We start from the raw sequence: 19,236 nt of genomic DNA, 5'->3' as shown, positions 1-19,236 counted from the left end.
AGTTAAGCTTTCCTAAAAAATTTTTAATTAAACTTTTGGCTCTGAGGTAATTGTAGATTTATATGTAATTATAAAAAATAAAACAGAGAAATCCCATGTGCCCTTTCCTAAATTTACCCCAATGGTAACATCTTGCATAACTATAGTACAATATCACAACCAGGATATTGACATTGATACAGTGAAGATACATTTCCATTTTAAGAATTCTTCATGTTGTTCTTTTAGCCACATCTACTGCTTTCTTCCAAGCTCTCCCTTCCCTTATTACGCTTGACAACCACTAATCTGTTCTCCATTTAAAAACTGTTAACATTTCAAGAATGTTCCCTATATGAAGGGAATCACTGCATGCAGCTTTGGCGACTGACTTTTTAAATTTACCATAATGGTCTACAGATTAGACCAGGTTGACTTTTATGTGTATCATTTATTATTTATTTATTTATTTATTTATTATTTTACAAATAGTGCTCCATAGGGTAGATGCACCACAGTTTCTTTAACTGTCTATCTACTGAAGGATATCTGGGTTCTTTCCACTTGGAGGCTAATTATGGATAAAATTTCTATAAAAATTGCGGACATATTTTCATGTGAACATGTTTGTATTTTTCTAGAAAAAAAAAATGCCTAGGAGTACAATTTCTGGGTTTTATAGTAAAGAGAGAGGGAGAAACAGAATTTTTTTTAAGACTGTCCAAATTACTTTCTAGAGTGGCTGTACCATTTTTACCTTTTTTTCAACAATGTAAAAGTGATCCGGTTTTTCCACCCCTTCTTCAGTATTTGGGATTGTCATTATGTTTTCTACTTTAGCCATTCTAATAGGTGTGTAGAAATGACTTACTGTATTTGTAATTTGCTTCTTCCAGATGTCTAATGTGTTGTGTATATCTTTTCATGTTCTTATTTGTTATCCATTCTTATCTTTTGGTGAGTTTTGTTTAATGGCACAATATATAGTCTAATTTGACATATGTTTCCTGAGCTCTTAAAAAGAATGTGTATTCTGCTGTTGAGATGAGGGGTCTAAAAGTATAAATCCTGTTGGTTGATGTTTTTTGAGTTCCCTCTGTATCTTTGTTAGTTTTCTGCCTAATCATTCTATCACATGCTTAGAAAAATGTATCTAAGTCTCAAACTATATTTTGGGTATATATGCCCAAAATATACAGCTAATAAACTTTATTTTTTAGTTCTATTTTATTTTGCTTTTCATATTTTGCTATTCTTATTTGGGTGGTACATACATATATATAATTACTATGTCTTCTTGGTTTATTAATCCCTTTATCATTACATAATATCCTTTTTTGTTTCTGATAATTTTCTTGGCTTTAAAATTTAATTTGTCTGGTGTTTATATAATTGCTCTTATTTTATCTTTATTAATGTTAAAATGATACATATTTCTTTCTTTTATTTTCAATCTACCCATATTATTATATTTTAAGTGAGCTTCTTAAAACTAATATACAGTTGGGTCATAATTTTTATTTCACTCTGCTAATCTCTGTCTTTTAGTTCATGGGTTTAGATATTTACATTTAATGTAATAACTTATATTTTAGGAATTAAATCTGCAATTTTATTTTTTCTTTTAATTTGCTGCTTTTCAATTTTAACTTTCTTGGCTTTTGTAGTTTACATGAGCATATATCAGAATTATAATTTGATTTATCCAAAGTATTTTTTTAGTGCATTGCTTTGCATAGCTCTCTTAGTAGTTGCTGTAGCTATTCATTTATATATACATTACAGTCCAATGATGTTATAATTTTACCAGTTCAAATGAAGTACAAAAACCTTATCTCCTTCTATGTCTTTTTACACTCCCAAGTTTCTAATATACTTGTCTTAATTATTTTTCTCCATACATTTAGAACCATATAAAACAGAGTGTTGGATGTTTTTTCTTTAACACTTAAAGAAAATTTAGAAGATTCAAGAGAAGAAAGACAGTCTATTGTATTTACCCACATTTTTTCTTACCATATTATTTCTTTTTCTCTTATGCTCCAAAATTTCTTCATTTATTGATTATTTTCTGTTTAGCAAACTTTCTTTAGCCATTCTTTTAGAGTGAAAAGGAAGATTCTTTTAATTTACTTTCATTTGAGAATGTCTTGACTTTTCTCTTCATTCTTGGAGGATATTTTCACTGGACATAGTATTCTGGGTTTGCAGTTATTTTTAATACTTTAAAAATGTTATGTCACTTTATTTTCACCTTTATGTTTCCTAATGAGAAATCCTCTCTCATTAAAATATTTTCCCCTATTGGTAACATATCATTTCTTTCTCACTGCTTTCAAGAATTTTTTTTAAATTTCAGCAGTTTGGCTAAAATATATTATGATATAGATACATTTAATTTATATTATATTTAGGATTTGTTCAGCTTCTTGAACCTGTAGGTTTACGTCTATTGCAAAATTTGAGAATTTTTCAGCCATTTTTTTGAGTACTTCTTCAACCCTACCTTCTCTTCTCTCCTTCCACATGTCAGCAATATATTTTAAGGGTAATGGGCAATTTAGTCAAGAAACATATCTTTTAATGAGAAACAGACCATTCCACAACTTAGCTGTTTGTAACAATTAGTCCACAACCAATTAGCTCACAACTCAGTGGAATGACAAATTTTCTCTGTCTCAGCATAGCAATGCTTTTCCTGACCTCAGATGGTCTTACTCATACATCTTTAGTTAGCTGCTAGATTAACTGGAGGCTAATTGGTCTAGGAGGTCTGTACCGGAATGGCTTGTCTCTACTTCATATGTTCTCCACTTTCTAGCAGACTAACATGAGCTTTCTCCCATGTGTTGGAAGTGTTACAAGAGCTGTAAGAAGCAAAAAAGCAGTTGTGTAAGAGTTTTTCAAGGCCCTGCTGTTGTTATGCCTGCCAATGTCTGATTGGAAAATAAATCACAAGAGAGACCCAAAGTCAAGGGATGGAAAAAAGACTACGTGTCTTAATGGCAGAAGAATTTTACAAGGTACCCTCGGGCTACTATGATCAGATTCACCTTTTTAAAAGATTATTTGATGCCACAAGATGTATGAATTGCAGAAAGCAAGAGTTGATACTGGGAGACCAGTTGCAATACAAAGAGAGAAAGAAATGGGGATTAAAAATACACTTAGGAACTAGTATTGACAAATGACTGATTACGTATGAGGAGGCAAGAAAAGGTAAATCATGCATTACTATCAGGTTTCTGTCTTGAGCAAGTTGGTGAATACAGTGACATTTATTGTATTGGAAACCCTATAAGTGGCAAGATAAAGAATGGGTGATTACTTCAGGTATTGGATAAGTTGTATCCGGCTACTCAAAAGCATTCAAGTGGAAATGTTGACTGCACAGCTCAATATAGGACTGGGATCTTGGAAGAAAGTTCTGGCCGAGAGAAAAAGATCTGCAAGTTATCAACTTACTATAACTTTCACTATAGGAATGGATGAGTTAAATGCTAATATACGTAAGAGTTGTATAGTTCTAAAAATGTAAGTGATGGAACAAATGCAGATTTCCATTGGGATTAACAATTTTAACTGCATTCAGAAACATATTTTTATATGTTGCTATTTTATTCAGCACAAATATATTTAGTATTTGTTTAAAAGATGTGTATATCTTGAGACAAATAAGTGAAAAATTTAATCTTAGTTATTGCCAATGGTGCTATATGTCTTGCCACTTCTAGATTTCATGAATAGAGAGACAAGCTACATGATGTGCATATTTGTAACAAGGAGTCAGGGCTACATGAGCATAGGATCATATCCCTCATTATTTTAGTACCTATTGACACAAATTTAAATTGAATTTAGTCTGTCTAATCTGGGTTGCCAGCAAGAACCAAGGCAGTAAAATGATGAGAAGATAAGATTCAAAATTATTTGAGATAATATTTGGTTTAGTTTCAACTGGTGAGGATGAACTAGATGTCTGAAGGTCATAGATTATGACCAGCCAAAATTTCTGAACATATGTAACTTTTTTATATGTGCATATTTCTTAGTGTATATATGAATCCTTAAAATCTAGGAAAAGTTAGAATAAAATACAAAGATAGTTTTTAAAAAAGTAAATTATTTTTTATCTTGGAAAGAAACCTAGATATCAATTTTTTTTGTATATGTGAAATTTAATAGAGTTTAACATGTTTGAGTGACAGCCTAGTAATCCATCCTAAAACATGTTTTTGAGTAATTTATTCAGTAGGGTGATTTGTAAGTTAAAAATCTTGCTTAGTTTATATATGGTATATTTTTAACATTTATACAAACTTTAATTATATTGTATTAATAGTTAATTTCTTGGATCTATAAAAATCCTAATGTGTGAGAAGATTTTTTGTCAGAAAATCAAAATGTTTAAATTGAATGCAAAATATATTTATAAATTCTGTTGAAAATGCTTGATTAGTTTAACTACCTTATAAATGTGACCAGGTAATATTCAAAGTCCCTCTTTTAAATATGACCAAGTAGTATCCAAGGTCCCTTTAAAGATGCTCATGTTTCTAGATTTACACATTGATTAGGAACACTAGCAGAATAGAATGTGACTATGTTGAATAGAAACACAAGCAGAATGAATAGAATTTGCCAGTTAAGCTTAAGTATCTAAGAAAGAAGTCAGGTTTTTAATTTGTAACATCAGCAAGTTGAATTTAAAATAAAATCATAAAACTGTAAAGTCTTTCTTACATACAAATTCTACCCTAAGCTCAATACAGGTAGAAAATAAGTTAGAAGACTGTTGCATAAAATGAAAAAGTCAGACGTTTAGTCCCCCACAAGAAAGGGGGGGGACTCTTTTGGAGACAGTGCAATGGGATGTGAAATGATACATACACAAAACTATAAGCAGAATGGGATGCTGGAGCTCTTGGGAGGGAATGAATCTTGGGATGTGCAATGTCTTCTTGAGTTTAATGCTAAATGCAGTGACCAAGAACAAAGACAAAATTGATAGATAGCAAACAGCAGGGTAGTAGGATGATCCCTCTTTAACTCCCCTCTGGGACATCTGGATCCACATTTTGCTGGGTAACAAACTCCCATTCAGCTTTCTCACTCCCTCTGAGTTCAGTCTTCTGTAAGAGGAAAGGTGAGAAGAGTTTAAGAATGAGCTTGTCTACATGAGTTGGGGTAGTGTGGAGGAATGGGTGCTACAGAGCAAACCAGGAGCTCATAAGAGCAAATTGGAATCCTACTCACATGGAGCTGGCTTGTTCTATTCCTTTAGTACCCCAAATTGAAAAGATACAGTAAGTATCTTCTTTGTTTCATACTCTCTCAATCATACGTGATCCTCTATATATGTGTACAATTCTACATGCCTTTGAGACTCATGATTAAAACTTTCCCTTCTCTATTCCCAACCACTGACATTTTAGTCTTTCTTTCTACATTTATTAAAGAAATCTGACTGGTAATCTTTCTCTTCTTATTAGGCCCTTTTTCTATCCTGGGTGACTTCTGTGTCATCAATACCTTGCTCTACAATTCCTTAACATTCTCATCTAAAATGATTATCTTTTCCCATGCCAATGCAGCCATTTACTCCCATGGCCTCATCCTGAACCTTGTTCCTTGGAACTATTCTGCATCTGATATTGTAGAGACAAAATCACAGAGAGGATAACAACCTCCTAGCTTTCTATACTTCGAATATTAATCAAGTCTATTTTTCTTCATGTTTACCATCACCTACCTGTTACTCATTCATCCCATTATTATTTCTTTTCTAGATTATTGCTTCTACCTCTTAATTGATCTCACTGGTTCTAATGTGTAAGTCATTTCTGTTTATTCTCCTATATTCAGTGTTCTTTCTATATAAAATGCAAATTAGATTATTGTCCTTATGACAGTTTCTAGACTCTTGAACATGTGTACTTTGAGCTCATTTATTATATTTTTTATTTTAACTCTCATATTGCCCCACTTTCATCTTTTCACTTCTGCAAGATTGAAATTCACTGAGATCTGCAGGGATTCGACATGCTCTTACCTATAAGCCTTTATATACACTTCAGTCTGAGATATCAAACTGTTCCTACCTGCCAGTTCTATCTCCACCTTACCCTCCCCTTTTAGCTCTTTTCTACATACTTAGTAGGTTCTAACTTAAATTTTACTTTTTAAATTAAAGCTTCCCTAAAATGCCACTAGCCCAGGCACCCCACACTGAATGTAGTACTCTTATATTTAAGCTCCTACAGCATCCTCTCCTTCACAGTAAGATAGTGTATTATACTTTATTATAATTGTATTTTTCTCTGTAGGTTCTTTAATCAACATACATTTGAACTACTTATGAACAGTTAGAAATTCTTAAACATCTCTACTCTTAACTGTCTATATGTTATGGTTTGAGGAAGGAATGCAGTGCTACAGTCTCAAAAACTTTCTCACCTCAGGCTTGTATTGCATGTTTACTTGATGAAAAATATTTATACTGTAAGGGGGACAGTTTGAGAGAAATGAAAAACCAGGATTCACTGATAATTATGTAATTTTAATATTTATTGTTTCATGAACCCCTATTTTAGTGCATATGCTAATGCATTGGTATTAGTGGGGCCTATATTAATATCAGTAAAAGCTAACATTTGCTAATTACCATATACTAGTCATCATGGCACTTTGCATGCATTTGCTCATCTGTTCATTCACACCTTATTCAAAAGTAGGCATTACTCTTTTTCCTAATCAATTTCCTGTTGCAATAACGGAATGCCTGACACTAGAAAATATACAAAGAAAAGAAATTTTTCACTGTTCTGGAAACTGGAAAGTCCAAGAGCATGGCAGCAGCATTTGGTGAGGGTGATCCAATGGCAGAAGGCAGAAGTGAGCTCATGAGACAGAGAGCACAAGAGTGAGCTGAGTTCACTTTTATAACAACCAACTCTCATAGAAACTAACTCACTCTCATGAAACAGCATTAATGCACTCACGATCCCATCACCTCTTGATGGTCTCAGCTTTTAATGTAGTTACATTAGCAATTAAGTTTCCAACTTATAAAATTGGGGGGACACATTCAAATCATAGCACTCTTATAATCACAATTTACAAAATGAGAAAACTGAAGCTAATAAAGCTTAAGTAACTTGTCAAAGGTTTATGATTTCTCCAAGTGGTGAAGCCAAGAGGCACACTTAGATGCTTAGGTTCCAGGGCTTGCCCCCTGAACCACTCACATGTTTTAGCAAGAGAGTAACTTCTATATGATGGGAAAAGGGTGGTGGTTTATGTGTGAAATAATGTGATTTCAAGAAATCGGCATGTAAAGTAGAAACAAGATCCTATATACCATTTTTCAAGCTGGTTCTATTTATTTATTATCACCTGAATAGCTTGTACTACCTGTCATATTGAACAACATTAAATATTTTTATTTTATATTAACATTCATGATAAAGAGACTTACATTATTGATCTAGGAGATGAAAATGGAAAGCACTGCTTGCCATTCTTTTTATCTAATAAAAAGTAACCAAGTGTCTTGTGAAAAATACATTTACTTAATGAGGAAATATCATACAGCCTCCCAGGGCAACACAATCAAGCACCTTGCCAAGAGCTTATTCAAGAACTATGGATTGGATAGTCCCAAATTCTTAATTAAGTGCCCTTTCCTCTAAATTCCCTGAAGTATAGTCCAATTTACTAATAGCTACAAATATAATTGGCACAGAAATGACTTCTTTTGCACTAAAACATCACATATGCCAAGGGAATGAGTACAACAACCGACTGGTGACAGTGATTCTCTAAAGTCTGGGTTATTAAACTAAGCTCACAAATCCAAGAACAAAACTCTTGTGAGAAAGATCTATACACTATGTGATTGGGATTTGTGAAATGGGTGGCAGACTGAGAGGAAGAGATGACAAATGGGGATGGCTAATACATTTTCCATTTTAGGAGCAGAATACCTTTCTGCATTTCTGTACTTTTGTTTATTCATTTACTCATACGTTTGTTTACACATTCATGCATGGATGGGTGCATTTTTATGCTTTGTGTGATGAATGCAAATACTTCAGTCCAGGGGAAAGACAGGTATTTTTACTCAAAGAGAAGTACAACTTTTTTCTAGAAATGCTGGACCCACCACCCAACTTAGCAAATTCAAAGTGTCCACTCATCCTAACCTGTTTACTTAAAAACAAAAAGACAAATAAATAAATTGCATACGAGTCTTCTTCACTGTTATATTGACTCTTTTTGTATTATTTATGTATTTGCAAATAATCCTGACTTAAAATGAGTATGGCATTATTGTAAAATAAAATTTAATATAAATATCATAAAATGGCATTAAGTTTGGGAAATTTAGAACAAAACACAAATCCTGTTTTTACCACCTTCTATTTGTATACATTTCTATAATTCTCTTATTTTCTGAAGCTTAAATTTTTCATCTACAAAATGAGGATATTGATACCTCTCCTACTTCAAGAAGATAAAAGATTAAATTTGAGAAAATTTTGTAAACTCTAAAGGACTATGAACGTGTTTATAATTAAAATAGTATGATGTCTATTATTTTCCCAGTTAAGCCTTAGTAGCACTCACAATTACTAAATCAGTATTCATGTGGATTATATCAGTCAGAAGGCTCCAGAGATCTCTTAATGAGATTATACAAAAGCAAATATTTTATCCAGTATTGAAATGCATCACCTTTGAAAGTTAATGGATCAATTGCCTAATAGGAACAATAACTGTAATGGTTTACAACAGAAATATCTCTTTCAACTGACATTCTAAAGGGAGTTCAGTGGGAGGGAAACAATTATTCAGAGTGTTTGTGCTCAGAATTACAAAAAGTGCCCTGGAATCTTAAATAAGTTTGAGTAGACAGATGTTTAAAGTTGCATACATCAAGGCTAAAAAAAATGTTTTTCCTACTTTTGTTTTACACTAAAAAAATCTAAACTTAAAAAAATTATATTTTGAATTAAATGCTGGGGGAAAATCTCATTTTAGTAGCTCCCAAGCCCTAGGCTTTTGGAGGCTCAGAGAAGTTAAATAATTTATCCAAGTTATAATGGTTGAGATACAAGCCTATACAGCTTTTGGTGATGATCTTTATATTTTAGCCATTACACAAAATTCATCTCAGAGAGACAAACAGCAGATCATAGTTTTATGTAACTTTTCTCAAAGAAATAATTATTCCGAATAAGCTTTTATTTTCTAAAGCTCATAAAAGATTATTTGTGATTCTGGATTCTAGATTCTAGGCAGTTAGGACCTGAAGAATTTTGCTGTCCTTTCAAAACTGGTCCAACTACACAGCAGTCTTGGCTGCTTTGTCACTTATATTAAAGGTCAGAATCAAAATACAAAGACAAGATTGAATATGAAATTTTCAACTAAAATCTATCCAAATTCTAACCAAAATAAAAATAACTAGTAAGGAATATAATATGCTGGTGTCGAACTAGGTGGAGGCAGAGAGAAAGGATAGAACATTAAAATAATTTTCACATTTTAGTTAGCAAGCAAGCAAGAAAGAATGTAAACGTATCTCCTACATTATTTTTCATACCATTTGGGTAGTTTTAAGATGTCAGAGAGCAGTATTTTTCATTTCAAGTGATCATGCCTCCTTTGAGTTAAATTTTTGTAATAGCTAGAAGTTTTATACCTTCCAAGATTCATTCTGAACAATGAATTTAAAAACATCTTGTGATGTTATTTTAAAAAATGCTTGATGCTATCCTTATTTAAATGATTTAGATAGTCTGTCCTCTAAACATATTTATGTGGTTCACTTGCACAGTGTACTTGAGTATTTGTTTTTCACTTAGCATTGTGTTACAGTGATAGGCAGCAATATTATTTTTTAACTCTATTTGTACATTTTTTATAAATTGGCAGATGACTGTGAGACTTACAGAAAAAAATAATTAACATATAAATATTATAGTGAAATAATTTAAATAATTCAAATACCAAAATATCTGGTAGATCCCTAAGAAGAAGAGAGATCTGTTAGATCTGGGCTGATTTCAAAAAGTATGCCTTGTATTTTACATAAGCAAGGGTTAAGAGAATAAGGGCTTGAGAGTGGTACTGTGATGTGAATAGATACATTTGGTCATATTATGAAGGGCTTCAATGCTCGCCTAAAGGGTTTGTAATGTGCTTGGCTGCCTTACATGGTAGTAATTTGGTCATCTTTCAAGATGTTGATGAAGAGGCTTCCTGTCAGGATATTGATGAAGAGGCCTCCTGTCAGATACTGGGCTATACAGCCTCTTCTGTTTCATAGAAGAATGAGTTAAATCAGCCAATCACATTGTTCTTTTTTATTTGAAAACATTTAATGGAAAAATGAAGATTGCATACATTCAAAATATGCAATGTAATGCTTTCATATATATAAACATTGTGTAATGATGATCACAATCAAATTAACATTGTACCTTAGATCCCCAGAACTTTGTCATCTTACAGCTGAAAGTTTGTCTTTCAACCAATACTGCCTCATTTCCTCTTAACCCCCAGCCCCTGACAACCACCATTCCATCCTTTGTTTCTATGAGCTCAACTTTTTCAGATTCCACACACGAGTGAGATCATACAGTATTTGTCTTTCTGTCTCTGGCTTATTTCACTTAGCATAGTATCTTTCAGTTTCATCCATATGTTGCAAATCGTGGGATTTCCTTCTTTTTAGGTCTGAATAATATTCCATTACTATATACAATCACATTGTGTGTGTGTGTGTGTCTGTGTGTGCTCTTGTGTGTGTATATATACACACAGACACACACACACATATATATACACACACACACACACACGAGAGCGCGCGCGCACACACACACACACACAAAGCTTCCATGAGACACCATTCAAAATCCATTATGGACAACTCTCACCTTAACTTGTCTTCTCCTCAGAAACCCCTTTGGTTCAATTTGCATCTGTTAATTATATGAGACTCAATATTCCATTGACATCCTCTTCGCTTTATTTCCCATCCTTTCCAAATTCCAACTAAGAAGTCTTGAAACAAGCTTTTCATATTCATTTTGTTCCTTCCATGGGCATTATTTAGCTTCAGAGTTCAAAAGGCGCAACTTCAAAGTAACCATTGTTCCCATCACCTAAAATGAAAATGATGGTCCATAGGAAAATGATTTTCACAACACATTTTCTGTGTCCATTAATTTTTTGACAAACTCTTAGGTTGTTTCTGTATCTTGGCTTGTGAATAACACTGCAATGAATATGAGAGTGCAGACATCTCCTCATACAACCCAGCAATCCCATATGAATATATGTCCACCTTTCTCTGTTTACAAACCTTGCCTCTTATTTTATAATTCACCTCTTCTATTCATATTCTGTATATCTGTATTTCCTAAATTGTTACTAAAACATGTATTAACCACATTTATATTTGTTATGAAAAATTGTAGCCACACTAAATTGGTAAATGGTGGTTTATATAAATCTCTTTACTACAGAACTCTTAAAAACTTTCAGTATTCTTATGTTCGTATTGATTCTTCAAAAGTAAAACACTTTGCAGAGTTTGCTAATTTTTTTGATCTTGGAAATAAGTACCCCCCATCCCAAACACACTCCCCACAAAGAATGCTATGGGATTTAATGATCTAAGGAAAAACTTCAATAAATGCCTAAGTAACATATTCAAGAGGGTGTACTAATAGTGAAATTTTACAAATCAGAGTGTTTTAATTGTATTATTCAATAGATACAAATAGGAGCCTTTCCAGTCAATATTCAGAATAGATTGCCCACAAGACAGTGAGATACCTCATAGTCATAAGGAATTAATATATTTTTCAATTGTAATCTAGAAAATGATATTTCAGATATGTGCTTGTCGTCTTGAACTTTGCACATGCTGAGTAAATAATGGTTAAGATTCAGGAAAGAAAATATGATAACTAGAAAATTATTGCCTAACTGATTTATTCTTTGATAATTGGCAATCCTTTACAAGGCACTTTGCTCGATGATCAACTATTTTAGAAGGAAATCCAGTAAATGAAAATATGCTTTATTATGCAACTGAAGTTTGATTCTAATATGACTTTTCTGTTTTTTAGAAGAAAGTTCATTCTATTTTGTAGAGAATAATTCCAATAAATGGAGGTAGTATTGTGGAGTGATGTGAACACTGGATTTGGCAAGAGAAGATCTGATTTTTTTTTTAAATTCTAGGTTTCCTTCTGATTTGTTATGTCACTATGGGCAAAATTTTAATGGAGTAGCAATGTAGCATATGACTCAGTGCATAACTTTTAAATTTCTTAATTGACATGTAATGATTGTGCATATTTATAATGTACAAGGGTGTTATTTCAATGCATCCATACAATATGAAATGATTAAATCAATGTAATTAGCATATCTACCATCTCAAACATTTACCATTTCTTTGTGGGAACATTCAGAATACTTTCTTCTATAGAGTTAAAAATAAAAAATGAATTATTGTTAACTACAATCACTCTATATTGCTATAGAACACTATAACTTATATCTCTTGTATAGCTGTAATTTTATATCTATTTACCAACCTCTCCCTATCCTCCCATCCTAGCTACATTTCTCAGCCTCTAATAACCACACTTTTATTCTTTTCTACTGTAAGCCCAACTCTTTTAGCTCCCCCATGAGTGAGAACATTCAGTACATATCTTTGTGTGCCCAACTTAACTCACTTAACATATGTCCTCCAGGCTCACCCATATTGTGATGACAGGTTTTCATTCCTTTTTTATGGCCGAATAGTATCCCATTGTGTATATATATGTACCACACTTTCCTTACTCATTTATCTGTGGATGGACACTCGAGTTCATTGTGTATCTTGGCTATAATGAATACTGCTGCAATAAACATGGGGGTAAAGGTATCTCTTCAATATACTGTTTCCTTTATTTTGGATAAATACCAAGCTGTGGAATTACTAGATCACATGGTATTTCTATTTTTAGTTTTCTCAGGAACCCTTAAACTGTTTTCCATGATGGCTGTTCTCATTTATATTCCTGCTACCAGTTTTATAATAATTCCTTTTTCTCCGCATTTCACCAGTATTTATTTTTTGTCTTTTTGAAAATAATCATTCTAACTATGTTGAGATGATAACTCATTGTGGTTTTGATTTGAATTTTCCTCATAATTAGTGATGATAATTTTTATATACTTATTGGCTATTTGTATGCCTTCTTTTGAGAATTGCCTAGTCAGATCCTTTGGCCATTTAAAAATGGGTAATTTGGGTTTTTTTTTTTTTTTTTTTGATAAGTTATTTGAGTTCCCTATATGCTCTGGAAATTATTCATTTATAAATGGATATTTGCAAATATTTTTGTCTATTCAAGACTTTGTTTTTTCATTCTGTTGTTTTCTTTGCTGTGCATAACATTTTTAGTTTGATAGAATCTCCTTTATGTATTTTTGTACTTATTGCCTGTGTTTTTGAAACCTTACCCATAAAATCTTTGTCCAGGCTAATGTCATGGAACCTCCCCCATACCCCATGTTTTCTTCTAGTATTTTATAGTTTCAGAAAATAAGTTTAAATATTTAAACCATTTTGAGCTTTTTATTTCATATGTTGAGAGATAAGGGTCTACTTTCATTCTTTATATGGATAACCAGTTTTCTCAGCAACATTTCTTGAAGAAGGTGTCCTTTATTCAATGTATGATCTTGTCATGTTTGCCAAAATTTCGTTGGCTATAAACGTGTGGATCTACTTCTGCATTCTCTACTCTCCATTTCTTGGTCTGTGTGTCTGTTTTTAAGCCAGTACTATGCTGTTTTGGTTACTAGAGTTGTGTAGTATGTTTTGAAGTCAGGTAGTGTTATACCTTCATCTTTGTTCTTTTTGCTCAGAATTGCTTTAGCTGTTTGTGGTGTTTTGGGGTTCCATACAGATTTTGGGGTTGTTTTTCCTATTTTTGTGAAGAATGTCATTGGTATTTTGGTAGAAATTGCATTGAATCTGTAAATCTTTTTGGGTAGTATGGTCATTTAAATAATGTTAGTTCTTCCAATTATTGAACATGAAAAGTCTCTTCATTTTTTTCTTATGTTGTTTTCTTCAATTTCTTTCATCACTATTTTGTAGTAGTCATTGCAGAGATCTCTCACTTCCTTGATTGAATTTATATCTAGGTATTTTTTGGTAGCTATTATAAATAAGATTGCTTTCTTTTTTTTCCAGCTAGTTTATTGCTGGTGTACAAGAACATTACTGATTTTTTATGTTGATTTTGTATCCTGAAACTTTACTTGATTTATTTATAAGTTCTAAGTGGTTTTGATGCAGCTTTTAGCTTTCCTAGATATGAGATCATGTAATCTGCAGAGGGACAATCTGACTTCCTCTTTTTCAATTTGGATGCCCTTTGTTTCTTTCTTCTGCCTAATTGGTCTGGCAGGGACCTCAAGTACTATTCTGAATAAGAGTGATGAAAATGTGCAGCTTTGTTTTATTCCAGTTTTAGAGGAAAAGCTTTCAGCTTATCCTCATTCAGTATGATGTTAACTGTGCATCTGTCATATACTGCCTTTATCGTATTGAGACACATTTCTTCTGCATTGAATTTCTTAAGAATCTTTTATCATGAAGAGATGTTCAATTTTATCAGATGCTTTTTCTGCATCTATTGAGATGATCATATTTTTTGTCCTTCATTCTATTTACATTATGTATCACGTTTAGGATTTACATATGCTGAATCATCACTGCATTTCTGGGATAAATATCATTTGATAATGATGTATGATCTCTAGGATTCCATTTGCTAGTATTTTGCTGAAAAATTTTGCATCTATGTCTATCAGGGATATTGGACTTTAGTTTTCTTTCTTTGTTGTGTTCCTGTCTGTTTTTGGTATCATGGTAATTCTGATATTGTAGAATGAGTTAGGAAGAATTCTCTACTCTTCAACATGTTTGAATTGTTTACGAAGAATTGGTGTTAGTTCTCCTTTAAATGTTTGATAGAATTTAGCAGTGAAGCCATCTGGTCTTTGATTTTACTTTGTTAAGAAACTTTGTATTATTGTGTCAATCTCATTACTTGTTATTAGTCTATTTACATGTTCTATTTTGTCCTGGCTCAATCTTAGTAGGTTGTATGTATCTAGGAATTTACCAATTTCCTCTAGGTTTTCTGATTTTTTGGCATATAGTTGTTCTTAACAGTTCATACTGGTCTTTTTTATTTCTGTGATGTCAGTGGCAATGTCTCTTCTTTTGTTTCTAGTTTTGTTTAGAAGGATATTCTCAGTTTTTCTGTTTGTTTAGCTAATCACTGTTGATTTTGTTTACTTTTCAGAAACTAAATTTTCATTTTGGTTATTTTGTATCTCTTTTCGTCTCTATTTTGTTCAGTTCTGCTATTATCTTTATTATTTCTTTCCTTATACTCTTTTGGGGGTTTAATTTGTTCTTGCTTTTTAATTTCTTGAGGTGCATGATTAGGTTATTTATTTGAAATTTTTCTGCTTTATTGATGTGGGCATTTTTTTGCTATAATCTTCCCTCTTGGTATTACTTTTGCTATATCCCATAGGTATGTTTTGTTTCAATTTTCATTGGTTTCAAAAAATGTTTTCATTTCATTCTTCATTGACCGCTTGATCTTTCAGAAACATGTCTAATATTTAGATATTTGTATAGTTTCTAAAGTTTCTCTTATTACTGATTTCTAGTTTGATTTCAATGTGTTCTGAGATGATACTTGATATAATTTTAATTTTTAAGAATTCATTGAGATTTGTTTTGTGTCCTAACATATGGTGTATCTTAGAGAACATTCCATATGCTGATGAGAAAAATATATATTTTTCAGCTACTCAGTGAAATGTTCTATAAATGTCTGTTAGATCCATTTGGTATATGGTGCCATTTAAGTCTGATGTTTCTTTTTTAAACTATGGTCTACATGGTGTGTCCAATGCTAAGCATGGGGTGTTGAAGTCTCCAACTATTATTGTATTGTGGTGTATCTCCCCCTTTAGTTCTAACAATATTTGCTTTATATAGTTGGGTGCTACAGTGCTCATGCATCCTCTTATTATTTATCTTTGAATGTTGGTGGTTTGTTTACTTTTTGGTAATGATAATGTTTGATTCCTTTCTGTTAACAATGTTTGATTTATTTCTGTTTCTCATTTGTGTATCTGCTCTACTGGTGAGTCTATACTTCTACATGTTTTCATGATGGTAGATATTATCTTTTTACTTTCAAATATAGAACTGCCTCAGTTACTTCTTGAAGGGCTAGTTTAGTTGTGATGAATTTCCACTGCTTTTGCATGTCTGGTAAATACTTTATTTCTCCTTCATTTCTGAAAGAAAAAAAAAAAAAAAAAAAAAGCTTGACTGGGTATTGTATTCTTGCTCAACAATTTCTTTTTTCTTTAGTGCTTAGACTATATCATCTCATTCTCACATGGCCTGGAAGGTTTCTGATGAGAAATCTTCTTTTATTCTGATGGAGATTTCCTTATATGTGACTAGGCAGTTTTCTCTTGCTATTTTTAGAATTCATTCTTTGACTTTTGACAGTTTGACTATAATGTGCCTCTGAGAGGACCTTTCTGGGTTGTATCTATTTGAAGATCTTGAGCTTCTTATATCTAGATGCTCACATCCTTTCCAGGATTTGGGAAATTTTTATGTTATTTTATTTAATGGTTTTTTAATGCATTTTGCCATCTTTTCTGCTTCTGAAACCCTCAAAATTTGAAAATTTATTCATTTAATGGTGCCACATTTATCTTGTAGGCTTTGTAATTCTTTTTTATTCATTTTTGTTAATGTCTGACTTGGTTATTTCAAAAGATGTGTCTTAAAGTTCATAAATTCTTTCTTCTTGATCTAGTCTATTGTTGAAGCGCTAAATTATACTTTTTTATTTTTATTTTTATTTCATTGAACTTTTCACTTCCAAGAGTTCTGTTTGGCTCTTTTTTATGATATCTCTCGCTTTGTTGAATTTCTCACTTATATTATTAATTATTTTCCAGATTTTATTGAATTGTCTAACTGTTCTATTATGTTTTGCTACGTTTCCTTAAGATCATCATTTTTTAATTCCATTTCATGCATTTCACAGATTTATATTTTTGGGATATATTACTAGAGAATTATTATATTCCTTTCAAAATATCACATGTCCTTGCTTTTTTTTTTCTTGCTTTTATTTCCTTACATTAATATCTACATGTCTGCTAGAATGGCTGTTTTGAATTATATGGAGGTACTTTCATAGGAAAAGACTTTTTCCTGTAGATGTGTCTTATAGGGTCAGCTGTGTGGGATGTTTTTGGCTTTGGTTCTAGGTGGGCACAATGGTATAGTTTGCATTTGATTAATTTGGCTGTCCCCAACACCAGTGGTGTCTGTGAGTGCCTCAGTGGCCTAGCTGCAGGTGTTTGTAAAGTCTGTGGCACAGATTTACTGAGGGTGGGTCCTGGGCAAGCTGGTCTTTGGGGCCCAGGGAAGTCAATGCAAACACATGACAGCTCCACTGCTGGAGAAGCCAGTGTCATCAGTAGCAGTCGTGGTGGGCCCCAGGCAGGCCAGTCTTTGAGATGCTAGGGGGCACACACAAGTGCACAGTAGCTTCATCTCCAGAAGGGTGTGGTTGCTGGTGGTGATGAGAGCAGGTCCTGGGAGGGCAGCTCTCTAGTTCTGTGTCATGATTATGTTGGCTCTCTTGGTACTAGGGGCTGCCTCCTTGCTGTGCTAGACTGCCTGTGCCTCGGGGTATAGGGCACTGCATGGGTTCATGTCGTAGGTCATATCTGTATAGCTGGGTCCAGGAGGTGTTTTAATGTTGCAGCCCTCTGAGTGAATGCAGTGGGATGTTGGCAGGACCCCAGGGATGTGAAGATGCTGGAACTACTGGGCCCCAGGGCAGGATGTAGTCTAGGAGTGACTCTCCTCTCAAAATGATGATGTGATGCAGCAGCCTAGGTGGGTGGGTGGAGGGACCCAGTGTGGATTCCCCCTCTGGAATAATGCAGTGTGTGGTCTTTAGGCAGATTTCTATACAAAGTTCAGTACCAGCAAGGGCTGTGGAGCTCTTCTGCAGGTAGGATTGCAGGCATCCATGGTAGCAATGGGGACTGCTGGAGACCTCCCACTTACCTTTTCCCCACAGTGGGGACTCTGTCGGCTCCAAGTCAACCTCAGTGGCCTTCCTTTCTGTCTGTATGCTGCCATCTCAAGTCTGTACCTCTGTGGGCTTTCATCACTTCTCTGCTGAATTTCAGTATTCTCCTCTAGACATTTTATTTAACTTGTGGTTAACTACTTTTTGTTTTGGTATTTCTTCGTGGCGTAGGAAAGTGCTGAATACCTCTAGTCAGCAATCTTTATGATGTCTCCTCATTTATATGTTTTAGAAAAGTTTTCCCTCAGTTGTTCCAGCCTTACATGTGTGATTTCCATAAAACTACCATGGTCAGATTTAAGGGTTTTTTTCCTAGAATTTGTCTTACCGTAATTTCTTCAGTCAGAAGAACTCCATGTTTCCCTCCAAGGGCTGCTTGAAGAACAGTCTTTCCTTCTGGCAGTATCTCTGATGTTATGTAAAAGTATCCTGTGTACCAGACATGGACCAGTCCTTTTTGTTTGGACCATCTCCCCCTGTTGAAATTGTGTTCTTTAAGTTCATCATTCAGTGGGAGCATTCCATCACCATATGATTCCCACTTTGGAAAAGGTGTATCAAGACCTGACACTACTGGCAGCGTCACACTCTGCAGGTGCCTACCCCTGTTATTAAGGAAAGAAAAGAAAAGAAAAGGTGAATTGAACTATCTACCACTATGAGAAAATTTCACTAAGATCTAAAGACTGGTTAAAAGAAAAATAACATGTCATCAATGCCTCACAGTAATTGGGAAAATTGAAATTTTATTTTCTCCTTGGCACAAGAAAAACTAGAAGAACTAGCCACTGATGCATTTCCTTGCACTCTTTTCATTGGGATTTCAGACATCTGTCCTGCCTCTCAGCACTGAGATCTGGGAGTGAAAGAGCCCAACATTACATCCTCTGCCTTCAGCCCAGCGATTTCTATGACGGGAATTCAAAGTCCAGTCAAGAAAAAGGGAGAAGAGGTGAGAGGCCAACATATGTGGTTAAACCTTTCAGTGAGGACTTTAGGAAGTGTCAAGGAA

Source organism: Macaca fascicularis, chromosome 18 (assembly GCF_037993035.2).
Source record: "Macaca fascicularis isolate 582-1 chromosome 18, T2T-MFA8v1.1".
Taxonomy (NCBI): Eukaryota; Metazoa; Chordata; class Mammalia; order Primates; family Cercopithecidae; genus Macaca; species Macaca fascicularis.
Note: the sequence above shows the minus strand (reverse complement) of the source record.